Source organism: Coturnix japonica, chromosome 29 (assembly GCF_054131305.1).
Source record: "Coturnix japonica strain WE chromosome 29, WE-NBRP24, whole genome shotgun sequence".
In the NCBI taxonomy this organism is placed as follows: Eukaryota; Metazoa; Chordata; class Aves; order Galliformes; family Phasianidae; genus Coturnix; species Coturnix japonica.
In genome coordinates, this window is record NC_140691.1 from 6422498 (window position 1) to 6436648 (window position 14151).

The window sequence follows — 14151 nt, forward strand, 5'->3', positions numbered from 1 at the left end:
TTGGCCCTTGGGCTGGGCAGAGGGACCAACGCTGTCCAAACAACCTGGTTGCTGATGGCAGGCTGGTGTGCAGCCTGTGCTTAGAGAGCAGACATGATCCTTCAAGGGGGAATCCAAGCACTTGAGAGCTATTGCACAAGCCTTAAATTCATTATTAACAATGTAGAATTGCTAATTGTAGAATTGTGATGTAGAATTTGGTAATTGCTTACTACACAAACACTTGAGCAATTTAAAGAACATATCTAATTACTGGCTTTCAACATAATGCAGGCTTGTAATAACACCAGAGCTGCGGAAGAGCACGGCTCAGCATCCCAGCGGACTCTGCAGGTGAAGTCAAGATGAAGTGGATCCGTGCTGAACTAAGAATCCTTCCTCACCCTCCTCTTTCTCAGCCCACTCACACACAGTCTGTGCTGCACAGCAGGATGGGGCAGCCGCATGTCTCCCAGCAGGGCACCTGTACATGTTTTGTGTGAAATCCATGTTTGGTATGGAACTATATCAGAAATGAGACCAGGTGTTTTGTGTGGGTGCTCTTTTGTGTGTTTTGGTGCCCATCATGTTTGAAGATAAAACCAGGAATGTCAAAACTCCCCTCTGCTTTTCTGCTGGAAATATACACAGACTTACTGAGTTGCAATGGTAAATTTATTTTTTAAAAATGATTCTAAAATCAGATAGAGCTAATAAAATCTCTCGGAATGTGGTTAAAGATACTTCTTTCTTCTCTTGTTGTTGTTTGTTTTTGAGAAAGCAAACAGCTGTGTGGATCAGTCCCTGGGTGATGTGTGGCTCTGCAGCGGGGAGCAGGAAAGGCTTTGCCTGCAGTGAGTGGGGCCCACATGCACAGAGCCTTGGGGATGGGCTCTGAACCAACTACACAGGACACACATTTTTGGGTGTGCTGACTGAGAACATCTTGTCCATGAGTATCTGCACTTCTCCAGGAGGTGAAAAGCTTTTCTGGCAGCACACCCTTTTGCTATCCAGCCTGAAATCTGAGAGCGGAGTCATAAGAGAATGGACTAAATGGAGACAGTAGTACTTATTTCTTTACTGCACATAGACAGCCCCACTTTGATTTTAAAAAAATCCCTTCCTACTAACATGTAGCTGTGTGCAGCGCATTTAGGCTCCTCCACAAAAGGGAAAATTTGAGTGATGGTGCCTCAAATGGATGAATGTTTTAAAGAGGCCATAAGAAATGAGAAAACTTGCAAGAACTGGGGAAAAAAGCTTATTGACCATAGGGAAATGCATCCAGGATTCAATAAAAATCACAGAGGAAACAAAGGTTTCTAAAAGAAAAGTAAGAAGAGGTTTTGATGGAGCATGTGAAGTACTATGAGAGAAGTGGAACAGCAAAGCAGGAGTGGAAGAGGGCTAGGGAACATGTTTCAGGTCAGCACCAAAGGGCTGGTGCTGCTACAGCAGAAAAAAGTGAATTTCTGATGTCCACTTTTAACAATAAAAATAATAAAGTCACCTGGGTTTTAGCAAGAGGGTGGGCTGAGGGAGCTTCACACGTCCCTTTCCACCCCTGTGGTTCTGATTTTGTGACATACGTATTCCCCATAGACTGCCCCATGGCACCATGAGTAGAAAATAGTTCCAAATGGGCTTTAAAATGTGCTTGCTGCCTGACTACGTGGGAGTGAATCCTCCATTGGAAACACTGCCACAGCTAAACTCAGTAATTCAAGAGTGTTCGGAAATTGCATAGTATCATCTTTATTAGATTTATCTCACAGCTCTTCCTTCCTCCTCTGTAGGGTCCTTTATTCAGAATTTGCTCAAATATTTTTCTTCAGAAGATTTAATATCTCAAAGTGCAAATATCCAAACCTTGTATCATTTTGTAATTTCATACTCCATGGTTCTTTCATATGCATATCACTCATTTGCTATCCCTTTGAAGAATGCAGCTTGAGTAATGGAAGTGAAAGAAAACCCACTCAGTGTTGATTTTAATTGAACAAGCTTGGAAGCTATGGGGATCCATGCCAGATTCCAGCTCCCTCTCTTTTGAAGAATTATTACAAGACTTCTTTTGCCCATGTGCCTCTGCATTATTTTTTTTTCCCCATTGGCAAATTCCTGACAATATTAGTTACCCCAGCATCTTTCCATTTCTACTTGTTTGGGATGTTTCTGCCTAAGTCATTCTATCTAACTCCTTTTCCTGCCCAGTGGAATATTCCTTCTCTGGTCAGAAAATCATCAGACAGAATTAGACCCTGCCAGTACCTGTGAGTAAAATTTTGGAGTAACAATTGATTTGCATTGATGCAACTTTGTCACTGAAGTGTGGTTATGCCAGTGATGAAATTCTCTAACGAAATTCTGCTTTAAGCTGTGACCACAAAGACTGTAAACCGAGTGATTATTATTTTTTTTTTTTTAAACTTGTGTGCATAAATGGTTCTTCATCCTCCCACTCATCAGCTAATTGAGAGCCTTCAGCTGATTGGGTGGGTATAATAGATAGGACATGCAGAAGGAAGATGGAGCAAGCGGCTCAAATTACTCTTCTCCACTTAAGTCTTGGCCTAAGGTAAATGCTTGAATCAGCAGCTGGGAGACAAGCAAACCATTTTCAGTTCATGCTGTAAACCAGCCCTTCACCTGGCTGCTTCAGAAGCAGCAAGGATGCTCAGGCAATTCATGCAGGCTGATGATGCTGACTTTGCTACTTCCTATAGAGATGTCATCTCCACAAGGATAAGTCACATAAGGAATAATGTGAATAAGAAAGCATTAAAAAAATAAAAACAACCAAGCAAACAGCAACATGAAAAGAGTGCAAGTGTTAAGGGAGCTCATTAATAACTGCCAAGGGCACACCTAAGTACTGCCAGAAGAAGGGAAAAGGAGATGGGCAATGGAGCACATCCTTAACCCAGATGCTTGGTTTTATTTCATGAGCACAGGGGTGGCTGCAGTGTGTGGGACAGAGGCACTTCACTACAGCTGGGTGCAGCCCGTCCCATCCCATGCACTCCTCACCCAGCAGCTCTGCCTGCCTGAATGCAGTGGGAGTGCACTGACCCTGTGGTGAGCAGGCTGGAAAGATGGACAGTGCTGACGGAGGCACTTGGAGTGGTGCTCTGTGTTCCTCCCCATCCTCCCCGTCCCCCATGCAGCCTGGTGCTGGGGCCACGCTGCTGTCCAACAGGCCTTGTGCTGGTACTGATCTGCTGGGTGGCATTTGTTAGATAAAAAGTGCTGAGAGATATAAACCACCATTTTGAAAGTCAGGTGCCAATTGGTAGAAATCTTCATTTTATCGCAGACGAGATTTAGAAATCAACCCAAAAGGTGTCAGTGCTTTGTTTTACTTCTTTCTCAGAAAGCGAGGCTGTTAGAGAACAAACAGTATAATACTGTAATCATGAATGTAAATCTAGGCTGAAAAGATTTGTAAAAGATTAAAAAACAAAACAAAACAACAACAAAAAGGCCCAAAACAACCCACAATCAAACAAACCAACAAACCCATAAACTAAGAATCCCAAGGTGCACATCAGCAACCAAGCATCTATTTCACCTGGCTTAGTTTCAGCCAGGGAACCAAGCTGACCTGATGACCAGCCTGCTTCACCATCACCCAGCAGTGAAGCACATCCAGGGGCAATAAATGAGTCCGTGCTGCTGCTCACGAACACGTGTACTGTGGGCTTCAATGCAACGCCAGTCCACTTTACATAGCGTTAGAGCTATTAAAGTAAGGAAGAGGCTTATCCAGCAATCCCTTCCGTGGGCCAGGCTCCCGCGGAGCCATCGCTGGTGATGGATCAGGTGAGCCCGGCCCGGGAGGCTCTCACCGCGTGGAACCGGGAGGAGCAGCCTGCGCGGTTCTTGTGCAATGCAACAGCTCCCCCATCTTACAGACCGCAGAACTGAAACTAGAATAATTTAAACCGTGGGAAACCAACACCGATGAACCTGACGTACCGCGCTGCCGCCACCGGACAGAGCGTCCCCTGTGCCCGATAACCGCAGTGCTCCCATTGCCCGGCCCTCAGGGGAGGACACACTGCATGCAGCGCTGCCCCGACATTTCCGTCACTGAGGCATTGAGCTTCTTGTAAAAATGAGTAAAAACCGCAGTTCCCAAACGCTTCTTGATTAGCCACAACAGACTACCATAAAAAGAAGCATTTACTCCCTCTTGCTTCAAAGTTCCAACAGGGATGCTAAACCTTGCAGCCACCCATCCATTGCTGTTCTACCTCCCTGCACTGCTGTTGGTCTCCTTTAGGGTGTGTACATAGCACACTGCATTAGCACTCAGAGGTGGTTTTGGTTTGTTTTTAAGCATTTTGCTCAATCCAGACTGTCTCCCTAATCTGTCACTTCCCCAGGTTTGCACACAACACCTTAGGAAAGTATTTCTCCTTCCTTTCCCCAAGAAAAACGCCTGCGTTCCCAGCTGCTGGGCAGCACTTCTAACTGATGGCATCTTCCCCAGCTGCAAGGCCAGCAAGGGGTTATGGTGTGAAGCAGGTGGGGACAAGCAGCCACTGTGCCTAGGGCTGAGTGGGGCACATGGCTCTGGGGGGCAGGAAGCACTTGGGCAGCATGACAGGTACAGCACGTAGCTGCAGCCTTCCATCTTTATTTCAGCCAAAAGAGACCAAAGTGATGTCTGTGAGCCAGCAATGTGCCCTCACAGCCCAGAAAGACAACTGTATCACAGAATCACAGAACTGTAGGGGTTGGAAGGGACCTCTAGAGATCATTGAGTCCAACTGTACCCTGGGCTGCACAAAAAACAGGGTGGTCAGAGACTGAGGGAGGTGATCCCACCCCTCTGCTCTGCTCTGTGAGACCTCACCTGGAGCACTGCTCCATATGTGGAGTCCTCAGTTCAGGGGAGACACAGACCTGATGGTGTGTTCATCCAGAGGAAAATGGTTAAATGGTTTCAAACTGAAAGATGGGATATTTAAATTGGACATAAGTTTTTACAATAAGGGCGGTGTTGGCACTGCACAATTTGCCCAAAGAGGTGGTGGTGCCCCATCCCTGCAGGCCCTTAAGGTCAGGAAATGGGTTCTGAGCTCCTGACAGAGCTGTGGGTGTCTCTGTGCATTGTAGGGGAGGTGGATGGGATGACTTTCAATGGTTCCTTTCAACTCAAGCCACTCAGTGATTCTATCAAACAATTCTTGAATGATACCTACGAAAGGAGAATATAGGGTAACAAGTGGTCTTCTGTCAGAAAGAAGGCATTTATCCTGTTCCTGAAGGCTGCAGTAAAACAAAGCTCCCTCAAGGGCTCGTGGGGAAGGGTGGAAGTGCAGGTACAGTGGCTGAGCTGTGGCACAGCGGGTGCTCCCCATGGCCACCTGCCTCTCAGCGCTCCCAGACCCTCTGGAAAAGAGCATTTTTCCCTGGGGATGTTACCAAAGCAGCAGGGCCATTTCAGGCCCATGCCCAGCATGAATTTTGAGCTGGCAGTAGCCCCTGCACAGCCCTGAGAGCAGAGGGTGCAGGATGTTCCTGAACCTGCCTGTGAGGAGGCAGCTGCTGGGAGGTGCTGTCACAGTACCTGTTCAGAGTGATTCTGACCCAGACCTGGTGTTTGTGTTGGATGGTAGCAAAGCAGTGCAGCCTCCACTATGAGCCTGACTTGGAACAAGCTTCTCCTGTCACCAAGAAAGTCATACCCAAACATTTGCTTCCTTTCCTCGCACCAGAACACAGCTGGCACCGCTGCTGTGCCCGCCCTGCTGCTCCTGGGCCAGAACGGAGTGCCAAGGCAGCAAATGCTGGGAATGAGAGGCCTGAGGAGGCTGCTCCATGTGGCAGAGGTCAGCCAAGACTGCAGATGCATTACCACAGAGCGCCTTCCTGTCTGTCTGCTCCCTCCAGGGAGCACACTGCTAATGCTGAGCAGGGCCAAGCATGGGACTGAGGAACACCGAACACACTCCCTCCAGTTCTAAAAGACAGCAGTGATAGAACTGAAAATTAGGGATGCACAAGAAAACCCTGGCAAAGCCAACTTTCTGACGTGGCTTTTCTCTTAGGGGAGCAGAGGAATCAGTCGCTCCCTTCCTTCATCACTTGGGCCTCTCTGCCCTTGTAACAGCCTGATCCTGATCCATGGAGCAGAGGGCTTGAAAATGGATAGAGGAGAGCTGCCCTCAGTGCCAATCCTCAGTTCCCAGCCCCAGGCAGCAGTTGCTGATAGGGCAGAGGTGGCCACTGCTCTGGGAAGGGCAGTTTTGATGGTCCACAGGCACAAGCTGTGGTGCTGATCTCAAAACAATGCTCCTTTTCCCCCTTAGAGGTTGCAAGAACTGTGTCCTCAGGCTGCACAGAGATGGGTCTGGGAGCAAAGCCGCATTCCCTTTCCTTGCTCACACTGACCCCAGGCGCTGGATCCCAGGGCAGGAAGGTTTCCAGGAGGAAGGTGTGAGGTGCAGCGCTGCAGCTTTCTTCTTCTTCTGGGGCTGTGCTCCCCCCACGTGCGCACCCAGCACAACGCCCAGCACAAGGTATCCAGAAGCATTGCATCCATCCCGGCACAACGATGGGCTGTACCCACATGCTCCACAGTAACCCTGGCCCCACGCTCCTCCAGCTGCAGGCAGCATGAGAGTGGGGACAGCCCCAGCCAAGCGGCACCACTGCTGTCCCCACGGGAGGGTGGCCGAGGGGCCAGGGTTCATGGCCAGTGGTGGGGGCCTCTTTCCAGGCGCAGGGTTGCTGCATGTTGGCAAGGTACGGCGGCTCCTCTCCGGGCAGGCAGTGTTTGTCGCTGTGCTCTGCTCGCCGTGCTGTAACATCGCTGTCATTTTCTGAGAAAACCGGACCAAGGTTTCAAAATGTCAGAGCTGCACACTGCTAGGAGTCCTGGAGACAGGAAACAACCTCTAAAACCCTGACGCCTACAGAATTTATTGACCCCGGAGACAACGTAACCTCTCATTTCCGCGCCGGGCTCATCTCCTCCACCCAGCCGCGTGTCGGGGCCGGGGCCGGGCCGGCAGGAGACGGTTCCGCTCCGCGCAGCTCCGCGCTCGGCTTCCAACGCCGCCTCGAATCCGTGCGTGGCTCCTCCTGGCGCCGCAGCCGTTTCTGCCGGTTCCCTCAGCGGAAAAGCCGCTCGAAAGCCGAAAACGCTCCTGAGCGGTGGCAGCAGCATTCCTCTCCTCTCCTCTCCTCTCCGCTCCTCTCCTCTCCTCTCCGCTCCTCTCCGCTCCTCTCCTTTCCTCTCCTCTCCTCTCCGCTCCGCTCCTCACGCACCCGCCTCCCCACGGGGCCCGGGGTCCCGCGTCCCTCCCGCATCCCGACCCGAGCGTTGGTCAGACTCGTGGCTCCGTGCTCCCTGTCGGCGCTGCCCCGCCCGGTGCGCGGCTGCCCGGCCCGCGACACGTCTGCGCGCGGTCGGGCGGCTGCGGCTCAGCCGTGCGTGCGGGGCGGGGAGCGCCCGCATCCCGTGCCCGCCCCGGCGCGGCGGCGCGGCGCGGGGGAGGCGGCGGCCGCCTCCGTGCTGCATCGCGCGGCGCCGCTGGCGGGGGCTGGGGCCGGGCGGCAGCGCTCGGTGCGGAGGATGGGCGCAGCGAAGGGCCGGGCCGAGCACCCCGCCCTGCCCCACCGCACCGCGCGGCGCCGCGGCTGCTCCGCCTGAGCGCGGAGCCGCATGGCCCTGCCGCCCGCCGCGCCGTAGGTGCCCCCGGGGAGGCTCCGCGGCCCCCCCCCCCCCCCCCTCCAAGCTCCGTCGTTCCGCAGCGAAGCGCGGACACGCAGCGCTCGGCGAGGATTCACCCGGCTCGGCTCCACCGCGAGGTCGGCGGGCGCGGAGCGGAGCGGCGCGGGCTGCCCGCGGCGGGGCGATGCGAGCGGGCTCGGAGGGCTGCGCCGCTGCGTGCCCCGCGCCCGCGCCGTCCCCCCGCCTCCCGCCCGCCCGGCGCGGTGTGTGCGTGTGTGCATGTGCGCTGCCGCTGCCCGCGCCGGAGCCGGAGCCGGAGCCGGAGCCGGAGCCGAGCCGCCGCGCTCCATGGGGCCGTCCGTGCGGGCTGCCCTTCCCTCCGCGGCCGCCGGCAGCCGCCACCGCGGAGCCGGTCTAGGATGCGGCTGCTGAGCCATGGCACAGGGCAGAGAGGCGGCCAGCCTGCCTGCTGCGAGAGTCTGAAGCCCCGCCGGAGCCCGGCCGCGGCCGCCGCTGCAGGGGAAGCGCTCCGGACGCCGTCTTTCCCCGAGAGGCACCAGGTAATCGCGGAGCTGGCGGCCGTCGCCCGGCTCCCGCCGCATTGCAGCCGCCGTTACTTATTCATGGGGGAAGGGGCGCGGGAGGGCGCCAGCGGCGGGGTCCCGCCCGGCTCCGTGCAGGGCTCGCCCCGCATCGCACCGGGACGGGACGGGGTGTCCGCCGGCGCCTGGGACTCCCCTCCCGGGGGGGCGGCGGCCGCGGGGCCGCGCGGGGCGAGGGTGGGGTGGGCGCCACGAGCCGGGCCGGGCCGGGCCGCGCTCCCATCGCTGCCCGCGGGACGGCGCCGGCGGCCGCCCGCGGCTGGGGGTGCTGCAGGGCCGCGGATACCGCGGCGGCCGCCGCCCCCTCCGCTCCTTGGCGCGGTGCTGCCGCCGTCTGGGGAGCGCCGGCACCGCCGGGCCGGGCCGGGGCTGCGCGGTGCCGCCCGAGCCCTGCGCTGCCGGGGTCGCGGCCGTGCCCGCGGTCCTGCCGGGCGCTCGCTCGGGGGCACGGCTCGGCTCCTCCGGCTGCGGGGGGTTCCTGAGCTCCTCCGCAGGGAACGCACCGGGTGTGCGGAGATGCGGCTCCCGGCTCCCTCCTGCCGCCTGCCCTCACCGCGGGAGGCTCCCGTCAGCCGCGCCGTCCCGCTGCCCTCGCCCGGCACACGCCTCTCATTGCACCTCTGTCCTGGGAGGCTGTCGCTTGTCCCCGGGATCCCAGGATTTGTGTTAAGTGCCGTCCCTTCCCCTCCCCTCCTTTTTGTGTGTAGTGAGCGCTCCTCGTCTGCGGGAAAGCAAATGTAGGACACAATCAACCTTTTTTTTATTTTTTTATTTTTTTTTCTGATGGAAGGTTCCCGTTAGGGGAGACAGCGCGGCAGTTGTTGAGGAGCCAGCCGAAACCTTGCAGCCATGTTGATGTCAGGAACAAACAAACCTCCCTGCAGGGATCGGCTGCAGCTGAGGAGGGGGCCACGGAGGGCGGCTACACGGAGGGGCAGTTCAGTGCTGCCACACCTGGGGAGCACGGGCAGAGGTGGGCGAGGAGCTGTCACAGCCCTTCGTGGTTTTGCTGCTTGCCAGGCGCTGGCTTGGCATCAGCATGGCATCTGCAGATCATGGCCACTGCCCTCTGTCATTTTCTTCTGTGATACAGGGCAGCAGTATTTCCTCTCCTGTGCTGTTGTCTTCTCTCTCTAGCCTGGTCTGTCATGTCTCCAGGGCAGGCAATTTTCATTGCATTGAGCAACTGGAACAGGAGGGTGTGTTGGCCTTAGCTGCTGGTGTGAACATCATCTGACCAGCCCCCAAACCAAGGAGGGGAAAGCTGGGAGCCTTTAGCTGGGGCTGTCCCTGCACGGTCTCTGGCTGTCTCCTACAGAGCTTGACAGCCCAGGATACCTATGCCTTTCTCGTCATGTTGCTGGTTACTGATCTTTCCCATTCACGTTTACATGTCCCCAGAGTAAGGTGGTGTCTGCTCATTCCTTCTGAGAATCCTTGTCTGAATGCTGCATGTCCAGCCCTTTTCAAGTGAAGGTCGACAGACAACAAAGCAGTGGGATGGATGGATCCTCCCTGGGTTGTTGGAGCCTTTTGGTGATAACTGTGTGTCAAAGGGTTTCTACTTCCTTGGGAGGGCTGGGCTGGTTCTGGCAGCACCCATCCTACCTGCAGCCATCGGCAGGAGCACAGTGCCCAGGGCTGTTGGGGCAGTGTGTGCCTCGTGGTGTGGTGGGGCCTCTGCCTGGTTCCATTAGCTTGGAGTCATCCCCTGGAGCCGTGGGCTGTGTGTGGGTCTCCCCTTGGTGTCAGCCCACTGCTGTGTTTTACTGCTGGAATCTGTCCTGGTGGGGTGGAGCCGCTGTGCTCCAAAACGTGGAGCAGCGATTCCTCTCTGTTGGTCTGAGAGTCAGGTTCAATTCTGCAGGAAGAACCATACCAGAAACTGAATGCTCTCAGTGCCCAAACACCTTTCTGATCTACATTTCTAAATATAAACTGTTCTCAAGGGATTATGCATTTGTTTAAATGCATAATAAATGCATTTTAATGCATTAAGGCTGTATCAAAATGCACACCCAAGCTTGCCAGCTAGGCCTCCAGTCACAAAGCTTACTAAGAAGCTTCCCATGGTATATTAGCTTGCATTTCTTCTTTCAGAAAAAGCAGTTACCAGTTTTCTCATGGCAATGCAGTCAGTGGAAATAAATCCTGGCTATTTGAAGAGTCTCGCATGAGTTAGAAGCTGAGCTGGTCTACCAGTTTTGTGGCTTACTAAAACCTACACAAGTCCAGGAATGGACTCCTTGCACTCATCAATCTCATCTTTGGTTTATGCTCAAGGAGGTGCAGTGTTATTCAGATGGTTTCTTGGGTGCTGTCTTTGAATTTGTTGTACAAATCTTTTGCCTGAAGAGATTTGTATTTGGCTGCATCATTATGAACATTGGTAGATGTTGACCATGAGGTAGAGGAAGAAGGTAAGGTGTTGTCCAACCTAAGAATGGGACTGATGAGGTATGTGGGGCAAAACAGGTGGGAACCCAAAAACAAATGTGTCAGAACAGCACAGAAAGAGGGAAACGGAGCTTCCCCAGGCCAATCTGTAACTGAGCTCCCCACGCAGCTGCCTTGGTGTACATTGTTTTCCAAAAATTTCAGAAGATGGGGATGGTGTTCCCGCTGGTGTGGTCTGGGCAAGCAAAGGTGCCTGCAAGCAGTGGGGAGATGGAGCGTCCAAAGGTACCTGGAGAGCTTGTCGGTCTGTTGGGGCGCATGGGGATATGTTAAATGCTGAAAGGATAATGGCTTTCCATTGTTGATCAATATTTCCTATGCTTTCAGATGTGGTAACGGGTTTAGTTTATTAGAACAATCTTTGAATATTCTCTAAGCAAGCAACCCATCCAGAAAATCATGCTAATAGCTTTGTTATTAACAGGCCTGGCAGAATTTGAGCCAAGTAGAAAAGGCTTGTCTAAGTGCTGTTGCAGTGTTTGGGGCCAGGCAAATTCCATGCATTAGGAAAGATTTGTACTCCTTTGACCAGACATCACCGACTGTTGTCTATTTATATGCATCTAAATATATCCTCTGCAGACTTCAGACTCTTAGATAGTAGTAAAATTACTTTTCGATATTATGCTATTAAAATGTGCTTGCTGACACTACTTGATGAGTTTTATGCTAAGAGATGTGTGTGTATGTTTAAAATAAAAATTGTTCTTCAAGTTGTTACCTGAAATGCTTTGGAAGTGAAAGCGTGTTATGGTGCAGATGGAGAGCAAAAAGAAATACGGTTGAATCGAAGCAGTACTGGAGACATACTCAAGCCTCTAAGGCCAAATCCAAACAACTACAGGCTTTTGTTGCTTAAAAGTGAGCCATTCCCTCCATAAATATATATAAAATAATTGTTTACTTTGTGATACAATGGGAAGATTTGCTTCTGATTAGTCAGATATACCTTCTGACTACATGGTTCCTGCATGCTGAATACTGTGAAGTTTGAGACATCATTTTGGAAACAAACCCTGGAAGAAGCACCTTCTTGTCTGTTGTAGGTGTGCAGCAGGCCCAGGCAGCCAGCCAATGTTCTTCAGTGGTGCTCCTGCTGGGGCCACCCCTCATCCACAACAGCGCTAATGTGGGTACCCACCTGTGCTTGGCAGCAGGGGAGCTGACAGAGAGGAGCATGAGGTTCTCCTGACCAGGTTAACTGATCTGTCAGCTCCTGAGCTCTGGGTGAGTGGGAGCTGTGCTGTATGCTGCCCCAAAGGGACACACCAGGAATTAATTGCAGGTGGAGGGGCTGATCTCACTGCATGCTGTGGTGCAATAGTAATTGCTGTCCAGGTAGTGTTTTGGAACTGGCAGTACAGATCCCGGGGTAAAAGATGATACTCTAGTTCCAAGCTTTCATAAATGTTCCCAGTTAACCCTGCTGCAAAAGTGGTTGCGTTGGTGATTCTGTGTCTGACTGGCCTTCAGACTATGATGGAATGGTAATAATAGTAATTTTCTGTGGCATCTCTTGCTTATGGTTCTTGAAGTAAGAAAACCTGTAGAGGAACTGAGAGCAATTGGTATCTGTAGGATGTTGAGACGGGCCACAGAGAAGTTAAATGTATGGTTCTCAGAAAAGGTCTCAAGTCTGGTATTTGGTCCCCTGATGCTCAGGGACAGGTACTGTGCCATCTTCAGCTCCTTGAATCATAGGATGGTATGGGTTGGAAAAGCTCTTAGTCATCATCTAGTTCTAATGCTTACATCTTTCTCTAGATCAGGTTACCCAAAGCCCCATCCAGCCTGGCCTTGAACAACTCCAGGGATGGGGCATCCATAGCTTCTCTGAACACCCTGTGCAGTGCCCTTACTACAATCATAGGTGGACAATCTGAGATCCAGACTGTTAGTCAGAGGAGTCCATTGCCCTGCCATGAACTGGGGTCATGGATTTCAGTGACAGCTGTCCTAGCTGCCAAATAGTCCTGTCATTTAGAAGGGTGTAGTGAAGTCTGTGATGCCTAAAGGGAGTAAGACCTAGGGGAAGGTCTGTGTCTGAGTGCACATTGACGTAGTGCCTGGTGCAGAGGAGGGTGGCAGCGCTGGCCACAGGGCTCCATTCCCCCGTGCCTGCCTTGCTGGCTGCCTGCTGCCTGTGGCTTGGGGCTGGAGCTGTTCTGCTGGCCTAAGCCAGTGTAGCAGTTCTCATGTTCTTGTGGGTTAAATCACTCTACAGATAATGTTTGTCCTGAGCAGGCTGAATAATGCAAAAGGTGATTTGTCAAATGGCTAATTCAGTGGCTAATGGGAAACCTCAGTAAAGGCTTCTTTAATTGCATAGCATGGGACTGGCAAACTGAGTGCTTGTATCTGGTTCCCAGTGCTGCAAAACCATGTCTCATGCTTTATTTTTGAGGTTGCTCTTCCTGCTGAGTTTCTCAACAAGAACTCCTATAAGATCATTTCCATGAGAACACACGATTAGCTGACTTGAAAGTTGAATGCCTGTTTTTTCCCTTGAAGTTTTTTGTTGTTGTTGTTCAAGTTTCTCTGTCAATGTCATGTTGGATTGTTGTTTTTGTTTTGTTTTGGTTTGGTTTATTACAGAGATGAATAAAGCTGTTTTCATTGCCAAAGCATTGTTACGTTGCCAGGTATCTGGTATTCCAGTTTATAATTCCTCATTGTCACGGAGTTCTCTCTAGAGCTCACTCCGGGACAGTGGGCACAACCCGGGGCAGCAGGAACAAAAGCCCCCCCCCCCTTTTCTCTAGCGGCAGTGCGGCGCGGCCCGGCCACGTGCGTTTAGGGAGACGGGGAAGGGAAGGGAGATTGCGATTAGGTCTAACAAAAAGTAAGGGAGAAAAAAAAGGTGATCTGAGAACGAATGGCAGTTTAATAACCCAATAATGCTAAACAGCAACAAGAGAGTTTCAACAAAGAGAATACCAAGTCCCAAATCTCACCTATGGAGCTGTGGAAGGCAGGAAGGTCTGACCACGTTGTCTCCTCGCAGGGAGCCGGTCCAGCAACGCCGTCCCCTTCCCCACTTCCCTTCCGGTGCCCCACCCCACATGCTCATTAAGGCAGTTCACAGAAAAAAAAACTTGTCCCCTTTACTCCCATTATGAGGCATGGTGTTCTGATGTGGAATACCAACACCAACCAAATTGCAAAACCATAACATTCCACCCCTTATTACACATCATCACATCATGCCTAACTTTTATCAACATATAAACAGAACAGTAGTTAACATGCATTACATATGTACATACAGATATATATATATATATATATACACACATGGAATCACAGGCTGCACTCCCCCAGCATCAGATTTCCCTGTGGCACACACTGAACATCCCCATCCTTCTGCATCACCCACCAGGTGCACCCAGGTCCCTGTGCAAAGACAGTTCCACGGAGGGGCCT

General features: G+C 52.4%; 1 protein-coding gene across 2 annotated transcripts in view; it reads left to right on the plus strand.

The window, feature by feature from the left end:
• The first annotated feature begins 7492 nt into the window (after positions 1–7492).
• The window catches only part of LOC146755900 (cytosolic carboxypeptidase 4-like), a 328030-nt gene continuing 321371 nt past the window's right edge, over positions 7493–14151 (plus strand). For both annotated transcript variants that reach the window (XM_085525040.1, XM_085525039.1), the window contains exon 1: positions 7493–8229. The gene's annotated coding sequence lies outside the window, so the exon portion shown is untranslated. The remainder of the gene's footprint in view (positions 8230–14151) is intronic.